This window comes from Marmota flaviventris, chromosome 10, assembly GCF_047511675.1.
Source record: "Marmota flaviventris isolate mMarFla1 chromosome 10, mMarFla1.hap1, whole genome shotgun sequence".
Classification (NCBI taxonomy): Eukaryota; Metazoa; Chordata; class Mammalia; order Rodentia; family Sciuridae; genus Marmota; species Marmota flaviventris.
Window position 1 is genome coordinate 102987672 of NC_092507.1, and position 11928 is coordinate 102999599.

Sequence of the window (11928 nt, forward strand, 5' to 3'; positions counted from 1 at the left end):
GAAGATGGGAAATTTGGGGGAATTTTTCTTTGAAGCAGTACAGATCTCCTGCAGCTCAGCCACGTAAATGCATTTTTTTCCTGTTTTTTTGTTTGTTTGTTTGATTTTTAATGTGAAAGGAACATTTCTCTGATGTAAAAACTTATAGTATGGGACATCTTTGTTCACTTATAGACCTAAGATTTAAACCTGCCTTATATATTTATTTCCTTTTTTTTTTTTTTTTTTGTAGTAGTAGTAGTGGTAATTGAACCTGGCTAGACAAGTGATCTGCCATGGGGCTACATCCCAGTCCCTTTTTCTTTTAGTTTATTTTGAAACAGGGTCTCTCTAGTTGCCCAGATTGACCTCAAACTTTCGATCCTCCTGCCTCAGCCTCCCAAGTTGGTGGCCCTACAGGCGTGTGCCCCTGAATATTTCTTATGTATATTTAATATATCTTATGTATATTTATAATATATATTATATGAACATTTCTTTCAGTAATCATGGGTAGTAAGTGAATGTATAGAAATTTCCCTGGTTTCTAGCAGCTCTATGTGCATTTTTTTTTCAAGTTCCTGTTTCTCTGAGGGCCTCATCTAAACATGACCAGAGTAGCTAATCAGAACTGCAGGTACAACAGTATTGACTCCCCCGATGTCTTACCAAGTATTGCTGGCAGGTTTCTTGGTATTTCACTTCCCTGGACTTGTACTAGAAGAAATGGAAGCAACCCTGTTGCAATGCCAGGTAAGAGCTATATAGACTGTGTATGTCTGCTCCTTCACAAAGTTTCCTCCCGGTGAAAGGAAACATAGAAGCCATATTTTGGAATGCAATGAGAAACTGAAATCAAAAGTCTGTGTGTAGATTCCCCTGTTGGGTTATAATACCTGGACATTTCTATAAACATTTTTACTGTTAAACACACACACACACACACAGCACAGGTCAGAGTTCTTTGGTGACCCAACTGTGAAATGTAGTTTTTATGGGTATTTTCACTGATGAATAAAAAGGATCAACTAAAGGGATTCTGTGTTAACTCAGGTGTGTATGTATTTCTTGACCTTTAAACCAGAGAACTTGATTTTGAAAGAAAAACTGAAGAATTTTATCTCCAAAGGAGATTCATTGTCTAAAGGGGGCGGGGGGGGGGGGGGAACTATACCGGCTGATCTTATCAAATACTTTCTCTGGTCCATTTCCCACATAGCAACAAGAGGGATCTCTTGGAACATAATTGGTTCACATCACTCTTCTGCTTAAAATTCCCAAAGGATAGTGTTTACCAAATGTTAACACAATCATTTCTTGGTGTCTGAATGCTTAGGGAAGTGAAAAGATTTTCATCATTAAAAGATTGGTCCCGCTGGGTGCCGTGGCCCATGCCTGTGATCCCAGTGGCTCAGGAGGTTAAGACAGGAGGATCGCGAGTTCAAAGCCAGCCTCAGCAATTTAGAGAAGCCCTAAGCAACTCAGGGAGACCCTGTCTCTAGTAAAATACAAAATAGGGCTGGGGATGTGGCTTAGTGGTCGAGTGCCCCAGAGTTCAATCCCCGGTACCCCCCCACACTCCCCAAAAAGAGAAAAGATTGGTCCCTGCCTTGAGGAAAAGTGAGCAAGAAGTCTTACTACAGATTGGAAGGCTTCAAATAAAAATAGGATTACCCCATCCCTGCACTACCATTCATCTTGCCAACCCAGAGTGGGGCATTTTTCAAGTTGGTGAGCATTGAGTTAACTTAAAGCATTTAGCCTTCTAGGAGAGAGAACAGGCTGTGATACGCACAGAAGGGGCCGGTAGGGTGCCTCTTGGTAGTGAGCACCTTGTGCCCCAAGACTCCATTGCATTCTGTGCTGCACATTTCCAAATATTATTTCTAGCCTGAAATCTCACTAGATACCTATCAGAAGCCAAATTACTAATCAAATGCAATTTTCAATTTGAAGCCAATGTTTAAAGTCAAATTTGCCATTTGTCCTCAAAATTCAAGATTCCTTTCTAAACTTATTCATCTTTGTCAAGAGAGATTATTCACTAATTCTCCTAGACTGGAAACTATCAATCAATGCACTTATCTTTGATGTATTCCCCTTTTTAACCAAATCCATATAACATAAAATTCATGATTTTACCAATTTTAAAGTGTACAGTTTTGTAACTTTTAGTGTATTTATAATGTTGTACAAACCATCACCATTCTCCAATTCTAGGATATTTCCCCATGCCTTAAAAGAAAACCGATACTTCTCAAATACCCGAATCCTAGCACTACTAATCTACATTCTGTCTCTATGAATCTGGTCTTTGTGGGCATCTCTATAAATGGAGTCATAAAGTATGTAAACTTTTATATCTGACATCTTCAACTTAGCATAATATTTACAATCATCATTGTAGCATGTAGCAGTGCTTCATTCCTTCCTATAGATGAATAATATTTCATTTTATGAATATACCACATTTTGTTTATCTCCTTATCAACTGACAGATTTTGATTTGTTCCACTCTGGGGCTGTTATGAATAATGCTTCGATGAACATTAGTGTACAAGTTTTCATGTGAATTTGTTTTTCAGTTATCCTAGATATATACTGAGAAGTGTATATTAGTCAGCTTTGCATTACTATAACAAAATACCTAAGATAAGCAACTTTAAAAAGCTGAAATAGGATTTGTTTTGGCTCACCGTTTTGAAGGTTTCAATTCAGTGTCAGATGGATTTGTTGCTTTTAGGCCTGTGGCAAGCTGTCCACTACATGGCAGCAAGGAAGTAAAAAGCAAGGGGAAGGGGGGCAGGGTCCCAATATTCCTCTTAGAGGCCCCCAGTGACCTGACATCCCCTCTCTAGGCCCCACCTCTTAAAGATTCTGCCGCCTCCTATTAGACCCACAGGCTGATGACTGGGCCTTGAACACCTGGGCCTTTGTAAGACCAGAGTAAAGCAGAATTGCTGGGTCATTTCATAACTCTGGAGGAACTGCCAAACTGTTTTCCCACTCTGGCTGCCCCATTTTACCTTCCCACCAACAATGGGTGATGGTTTTCATTTCTCCAAATCCTTGCCAACTCTTATTGGCCCTTTGTCTTTTTTTTTTTTTTTTAATTTTAGTCATGCTAGTGGATGTGAAGGTGTATTTTATTGTAGTTTTCAATTTCATTTGTCTAATCCCTAATTCTTAGAGCATATTTTCATGCGTTTATTGACTTTTTTGCACAAGTAGGTATTCAAGTCCTTTGCCTATTTTTGAATTGAGTTTTTGTCTTTTTATTGTGGAGCATTAAAGACTGTTTCTATATTTTGGCCACTAGACTCTTTTCAAATAAATGATTTACAAATATTTTCTCACATTCCATAGGTTTTACTTTCACTTTCTTTATTATACCCTTTGATACCCAATTTTTTTAATTTTAAAGTGCAAGATTGTGTATTTACTCTCTTGCTGCTTTTTGTTTAATATTTTAAAAGCTGTAACCTAATCCAAGATCATAATGATTTACAACTATTTTTCTTTCCAAGAGTTCTGTGGGCATTAGCTCCAACATCTAGGCCTGCCTGATCTGTTTTTGAGTTAATTTTATATATGGTGTGAGGTAGGGGTCCAACTTCAGTCTTTGATATGTGACGATTCAGTTGTCCATCATCATTTGTTGAAAAGACTGTCCTTTAACCCCTGGATAATCTTGGAAACTTTGTTGAAAACTCAGTTGTTCACAAATGGATGTGTTTATTTCTGGACTTAAAATTCTATTCTATTGATTTACATGTCTAGCCTTCTGTAAGTACCATACCTGCAGCAAGTTTGTTTAGTGACTTCTCTAAACTAATTTTGCAAACTCCATATTCTTTTCATTTGCAACCAATGGCACTGCTACTCTGCTAGTGTTTAGCTAATGATTGTACAAAGATTTCCTTAAACACTTGGAACAATGACAATAACCACAACAATAAAAAATCTGTCTTTTCAGATAAATTCTGTGTCTTGATTGGGGTATGCCTTCAACATGTAGCCACGTGGTTTACGACTCCGCTTTGGCCTTTACTGCCTGTCTGTACAGACCAACTGGAGGTGAGAGCTTTGAACTTTCTCTGGTTTTTCTCGAACAGGTGAACGGCACTGAGCATGAAGATGGGCTTGTATGTTCCCAGAAATGTCTCCAAAGCATCTCATTCCTCAGGCTAGCTCCCAAGGTACTTGGTTAACCTATTATTTTCCCCTATTTTCATCTATTGCCTTGGCAGCAAAGACTAAAACATTTAGCCTTTGTTTATGTTTTCAACAAATGACCCCAGGTAGTGGCTTTGGAGCTAGGAAAGTTACGAGGCAAGATAAGCCATGCCTTTTGAGCTGATTTTTTAAGGGAATCACCAGACAGATCAATCAAGGACAAATATTTCCAAGTAACATTCATGATACTCCCTCTGGTACTGGTATTAGGATGGAGGCTTCCATTTCCAAGGCTAACACTGAGCTGGAGAGCTAGAGATGGCACTAAGGCAGGTTAAAATGCCACAAAGTGTGGGGAGGTAGCTCAGTAGTAGAGTGTTGGCCTAGCACCTGTTCTTGGGTTTGATACCAGCAATACACACAAAGAGTTTCTGTGTTTGGGCTGGGCAAAGACTTCTATAGGGTAAGAATTAAAACCAAGAATCAATAGATGGGATGGAATCAAACTAAAAAGTTTCTTCTCAGCAAAAGAAACAATCTGTGAGGTAAGCAGAGAGCCCACATCCTGGGAGCAAATTCTTACCCCTCACACATCAGATACAGCACTAATCTCTAGGGTATATAAAGAACTCAAAAAGCTAAACACCAAAATAATAATAATAATAATAATAATAATAACAACAACAACAATAACAACCAAATCAACAAATGGGCCAAGGACATGAACAGACACTTTTCAGAAGAGGATATACAATTAATCAACAAATATATGAAACAATGTTAATCATCTCTAGCAATTAGAGAAATGCAAATCAAAACTACTCTAATATATCATCTCACTTCTGTCAGAATGGCAGCTATTATGAAGACAAACAACAATAAGTGTTGGAGAGGATGTGGGGGAAAAGGGACCCTGATACATTGCTGGTGGGACTGCAAATTGGTGCAGCCAATTAGAAAGCAATATGGAGATTCCTTGGAAATCTGAAAATGGACCCACCATTTGACCCAGCTATCCCTCTCCTCGGTCTATACCCAAAAGACTTAAAAACAGCATACTACAGGGACACAGCCACATCAATGTTTATAGCAGCACAATTCACAGTAGCTAAACTGTGGAACCAATCTACATGCCCCTCAGTGGGTGAATAGATTAAAAAAATGTGGCATATATACACAATGGAATTTTACTCAGCAATAAAAGAATAAAATCATAGCATTTACAGGTAAATGGATGGCGTTGGAGAAGATAATGCTAAGTGAAGTTAGCCAATCCCCAAAAAACAAATGCCGAATGTTTTCTCTGATATAAGGAGGCTGACTCACAGTGGGGTAGGGAGGGGGAGCATGAGAGGAATAGATGAATTCTAGATAGGGCAGAGGGGTGGGAGGGAAAGGGAGGGGGCAGGAGATTAGAAATGATGGTGGAATGTGATGGACATCATTATCCAGAGTACATGTATGAAGACACGAATTGGTGTCAACATACTTTGTATACAACCAGAGATATGAAAAAATGTGCTGTATATGTGTAATAAGAATTGTAATTCATTCCACTGTCATTTATTATTTTTAAAAATCAATAAAATAATATAAAAGCCTATTTTCATGGCTACCACATTTAAAGTGTAAAAATAAATAAATAAAATGCCATAAACTTGCTCTTCTACAGGATTCAGCAGGTTTCTGTGAATATGTATGTGTCCACTGTTTTTCTGTGAACATTCAACTGGTTTCTAGGGTTATGAAAAAATTCTGACAAGTTTTTTTAAAAAAAAAAAAAAACAGTTTTAGTTGTTTTTATGGAGATATTGACCTTTGAAGTACCTTTCTCCACTATTTTCACTCAGGTCACAATTCACCCCTTTTCTCAGCCACTATGCCCAGAATGACTATTCCTTTAAAAGGCACCTTTATCTGTTTTTCTTACCATAATTGCCACCACCTCTCAGGCAGGCCTTGAAAGGCCATTTATCACTATCACTTAAAAACCACAGGTTCTGGAATTGTGTGTTGATGTTTGAATCCAGCTCTACTATTTCTTTTTTTCTTTTTTTTTTTTTTAAGAGAGAGAGAGAGAAAGAGAGAATTTTAATATTTATTTTTTAGTTTTCGGCAGACACAACATCTTTGTATGTGGTGCTGGGGATCGAACCCGGGCCACACGCATGCCAGGCGAGTGAGCTACCGCTTAAGCCACATCCCCAGCCCTCTACTATTTCTTAAAAGTCTGACCTGGAGCAAGTTAATGAACATTTTCTATGCCTCAGTTTACCATCTGTAAATGGAATAATGAAAATATCTATTGTTATGAAGAATAAAAGAGTTAACAGTTAACAAGTGATTAGTTTGAGGTCTGACACATAATAAATACTCAAAATTTGTTTGGCACTAAATGCATTCAGCAAATATTTGCTGAGGTAGCATTTACTGAGATTGAATATTTATACCTGGGACTATTACATGGAACAAGATTGACAACAACTAAGATTTCTACTATGTGCGGCTTACCTGAAATGTCCCACCACCTCATATGCAGTTTACCATTTCTTAGATGACTTCTGTTAGAAGACAATTTTTCATGAGGCTCTCATGTTTCTTTCTATCTTATGAACAGAAGCACAGATGGACTTGACTTTTGAACTGTCTCCATCTAGGACCGAGAACAGGTTTGTTTGTTGTCTAGTATAATAAAAGATCTCTTCCTCCAGGGCAAAGGCCAGGAAGGTATGTTTGCAGCCCATTAGAAAAGATTTGAGGGGCTGGGGTTGTGGCTCAGCGGTAGAGCGCTCACCTTGCACATGCGAGACCCTGGGTTCGATCTGCAGCACCACATACAAAAAAATAAAAATAAAAAATAAACAAGTGAAATAAAAGATTTGATTTTTCCAAGTTGTTCATCTCATGGTGTCCACTCTGCATCACCCCTACGGAACCTGAGAGGAAGGGGAATTTATGTGAAACTGACATTCATACTGCTTGCTGTGTGGTGAGTAATAAAGTCCGTTGTCTCTGGCTTTTAACGTTGCAGATTAGGACTTCACAGGAACAACATTACTTTGTAACAGTATGCTGTTACAAAAGTATCTTCTTTATACCTAATTTTTACCTGTTACATCTAAACTTCCCCACTGGTTTTCAGGTTCCTTCCCACCAATACAATCCCAATGTCTTTCTCTTCTTGGAAAAAAAACAAAAAAACCTGCTTCATGAACAGGATTTTCACTATCATGCTCAAGTCTACATCTGGCATTTGGCTTATATTTCCCCTCTTCATCCCCTTTTGAAATTCTTTTCCTTTTCCCTTTTTTTTCCTACTTATGTCAAATCTATTTCTTTAGACTTAGTTCAAGTCCAAATCTGACAAGGAACTTTCCCATTGTTCTCCCTTTCTGCAAATATTAAATATCTAGACACTTAAAACCTATCCATATTGAGTACATATGACATTGTTTTCGAACAGTTCCAGTGGGTGAAGGTTGCCTGCCCATTCTGGTTGGAAATAAGATGGAAGAGTGAATGGATGGCTGACTGGAGTGATTAAGGGCATGCACTCTGAAGTCAAAGTTCTCAGATTCAAATACCTGCCACTTATTGACTGGGTGACTTGGGCATATTATTTACCTTTTCTGTGCCTCGGTTTCCTCATCTTTAAAATAGGCATAATGACAATGATAATGCTCATCTCACCAACTTGTAAGAATTGAAAGAATGTACTTAGCCAGGTATATTGATACATGCTTATAATTCCATCTACTTGGGAGGCTAAGGCAGGAGGATCAAAAGTTCAAGGCCAGCCTGGGTAACTTAGTGAGACCCATTTCAAAATCAAACATAAAAGGGGCTAAGGATATAGCTCAGTGGTAGAGCACCCCTAGCATCATGTACAATGTGTTGAATTTAATCACCAGTACTTCACACACAGAGACCAAAAAAAATTACATGAAAATACTGAAGATCAAGTTAAAATTTTCACAGAATTTAAAACTATGAGGATCTGTGGAGGAATATAATTTTAGAGAGGATTTCTATCTGAAAAATCTTTCTTATAAACCTCTCAAAACTACCAGATAACATTAAAACAAACATCTTTTGTTTGGCAAGAAAATAAAGGAAATACTCAAAGGTCAAAATGGGATCAGAGCACAAATCTAAAGAGGAGAGCAAATGTCAAAGTTGGTAGCTATTATAGAACATTTGCTGGTCCATGATAATCTAGAGCATTTTTTTTTTTTTTAATGGCCACTGGGAGACAGGACAGTAAGTTTCAGAGCCACATAAATTCAGAAGATCAGAAATCCAAACATTTATTCATGAATCCTTGCCAAGAATTGTATGCTCAGTGAATAGTTAAAAGAAACATATGTGTGGGGCTGGGGTTGTGGCTCAGCAGTAGAGAGCTCGCCTTGCATGTGCAAGGCCCTGGGTTCGATCCTCAGCACCACATAAAAATAAATAAACAAATAAAGTAAAGTTATTGTGTACAACTATAAATAAATAAACAAACAAACATATGTGTGGGCTTCAAAACAATATAGTGAAAAGGCAATTTATCCCTTATTCATGGCACTTGGTATAGAGTTCAAAAGCCTTTTCTCAGAATTTTTAACCACACGGTGAGAATTCAAATAGGGTTGGGGCCCGAATCCAGATTTCCTTTATGTTCCAAAACACCCAAGTCAAAAATTTTCTTCAAAGTGGCCCCATATTGGTTGTGCCTAAAACATGTTGCAAAAGCACACACAAATTCTGTCTATTTAGGCCTCTAAGAATTCTCATAAAGTTCCAAGAATGTGAGTTCACAATCAAAAATCAAAAAATATGTGAGCAAACAATATTCCCTAATTGAAAGACAGCAGAACAACATGTAGAGGGGGACATGACCTACAAAGACTTTAAACGTAGGTATTAATGCCTATGGAGTATTAAATAAGCATGCATAATATGTCTAAAGTAAAAGAACTAATTGAAAATTCTGAGAAAAAATAGAGACTATTAAAGTCAATAAGATATATGTCAGAAAGAAGCAAATAGATCTGGAAATGAAAAAAACATAATAATCAAATTTAAAATTCAATAGACAGGGATGGGGACGTCAGCCAGTGGTACAGCACTTGTCTAGTGTGTCTGAAACTCTGCATTTAATTTTCAGAACCGCCCCCCCCAAAAAAAAATGACAAGGAAAAAGAATCCCTAAAACCCAACAATTCAGAGGATAAGTGGACAAGTAAAATAGTAGACTGGCCCAGAAAAGGATTTAGGAAATTGAAAAACAGAGCTGAAGAAACTGTACAGAATTCAATTTAGAGAAATAAGTGGAAGCTAAGAAAGATTTAAAAACATGGAGGATGAATGCAAGAGCTATGTATGAATCTATTCCATTTTCTAAAAGGGAAGATGATAAAAGATGGATGGGAGGCAATATTCAAAGAAATAATGGTCTTTTCAATAAATGGGGTTGGGAAAACTTAATAACTACATGAAAAAATGATATTAGGCCCTTGCCTTATACCATAGACAAAATTTAACTCAAAATGGATCAAACTCCTAAACATAAGAGCTACAACTAAAAAATTCTTACAAACTCTCTGCTCCTCCCCATTCAGCAGCTGCATCTTCTCATCTCGTGCAGGGCCAGCCATGTTCCCAAGACACCCCTGGTCACCGGGGCTGCTTTCAACGCTGGCAAAATGGATATTGTCACCATGATCTTGTGGAGCCCACTGGTGTCTTCACTCCCATGGAGAAAGCCGGGGCTCATTTGAAGGGTGGTGCCAAAAGGGTCATCATCTTCTGCTGATGCCCCCATGTTTGTGACGGGCATGAACCATGAGAAGTTCAGTTCAGTGGCAAATTTAATAGAAAACTGCATCCCCTAACGCCTCCCCATAACCAAAGCACAACCAATAGGCCCCCACTGTGCACTGAATGAAGTCCAAACTCTTCTGCAGGTCACTGAAGGTGCTCTGTGGCCTGTCTTCTGTAGGTTTATTCTTCCCTGTGTCAGCTTGTCCTTTCCTCTGTCTCTCACTTATTTTCTAATTTCCTCATTAATGCTCAGCTGCTTGCACTTCTAGTCACGGCCCATTCTCCTTATATTACTTTGCTTTCTCTGCCCAGAAAACCCCTCCCACATTTTGGAGATTGACTCCTCCCAGTTTTTCCTTTAGCTATTATGTGATAGGCTATCTTCTCCAAGAAACTTTCCCCCAACACCCAATTTCGGTTAAGATCTTCTTTTCTGAGCCCCAGCAGCCCTCAGTCTATGCTGTTTGGTTAAGACATTATATGACATCAGTTCTCTAGAAACTCTCTGAAGTCAGGAGCTAGTTCTCCCTCCTCGGCATCGTTTTCTTAAACTTTGAGTGGATAAACACAACTTTTGGCACACAGATAACTTGTGTTCAACTTAACAGAACTAAAATAAATTTTGTCTCTCTAAGTCCAGGGCCTGTTGCTAAGGGTTGGAATATTTCTTCCAGGGGCAAAGGGAAGCCCAAGTCGGGGAGATCCTCTAGTATCAGACTCAATCAGACTCACTGGGGTGTGGAGTGTATGAACACTGACAGGAATCTGAGTATCAGTTGACTTCCACAGAGTGGACTTGGAAAATTCCCTGCTGCCAGGTCATTACACAGGACTTCTATTTAAAAAAAAAAGGTATATAAAGTTCAGGTCACTCCAAAGGCCACTGGGCAAAAGTCCAGTTCCTCTGTGGTGTAGTTGTCCTTTCCTGGAGGAATGCCAGAGGCCCTGGGAACCTTTTATTCTCCAGTGCTTTATGCAACTTCAGTTCTTGAAAATGTTTCTCCAAATGCCTTTTGATGACTGTAGACTTGCAACTGTTTTATAGATAATATGGTTTTAAACTCAAAGGATACCCATGGGCTTGGTTCCTGAGACAATCAAGATGAGCAAATATTTGTAGGACAAAATGTGTAGTGTAGGTGTCCACAGAAGGGCCAACCGGGATTCAGCGGCCAGAACGGAAGAGAGGCCTTCACCCGGGCTCCTCCCCACGCTCTGCTCAGAGCTGTTTAACACAAAAGGAACCAGGTAATGCAAAGTCCTCACAGTTGCTGTCTTGTCGACCAAAAAAGAAGGGAATGAGTAATGAGATTCCCAGCCCAAACCCTCCTTCCACATATGACTTGACAATAAATAAAAAAGCCACTCAGGTACAACTTGCTTGTCTGTAGTAGATACTTGATATGAAGTTCAACTTCAGAAGAGACTGAAGAACTTTTTTTTTTCCTTTGCCAAGGATTGAATCCAGGGCTTCACAACCACTAGGCAAGCACTCTATCCCTGAGCTACACCCCCCCACCCTAGGCCTGGAAGTATAATATTAATGTTTAGTACATTCAGATATGCTCAATTTTTGGATCTAATCATTCTTGTAAAAAATTGTGAACATGCCATATAAACTAACTAATAGCAAACAAATGGTCTGAAATCTTAAATGCTTAGGTATTTAAGGAAAGTATTTTTAAAAAATAGTAAGGGCACAGTGGGGGAATCCACTTGGATAAATGAATAGTAATTAAAATGATCCAACAAGAAAAGAGCACATCCATTTTCATCCTGGTTATCCCAGACCCCAAAGTGCCTCTTGTTGCTAATAACATTGTTTTAATTTTTCTTAAAGTTTCTGAATTCCAGATCAGCTATGCTTTCCTTAGACATTGTAAAGTAAGAGAGCTTCTCTTGAAAACAAAATATTTTTAGTAATTGTGAGTGGCTCCACAAGATCTTCAGAACCAGCATCACCCC

At 38.5% G+C, this 11928-nt stretch overlaps 1 long non-coding RNA gene across 1 annotated transcript in view; it reads left to right on the forward strand.

Moving 5' to 3' along the window:
* Positions 1–5247, forward strand: part of LOC114096759 (uncharacterized) — a 39201-nt gene extending 33954 nt beyond the window's left edge. Inside the window, exons 5-6 of the long non-coding RNA XR_011708902.1 lie at positions 3956–4056; positions 5013–5247. This is a non-coding gene — a long non-coding RNA (uncharacterized lncRNA). The remainder of the gene's footprint in view (positions 1–3955; positions 4057–5012) is intronic.
* The last annotated feature ends 6681 nt before the right edge of the window (positions 5248–11928 follow it).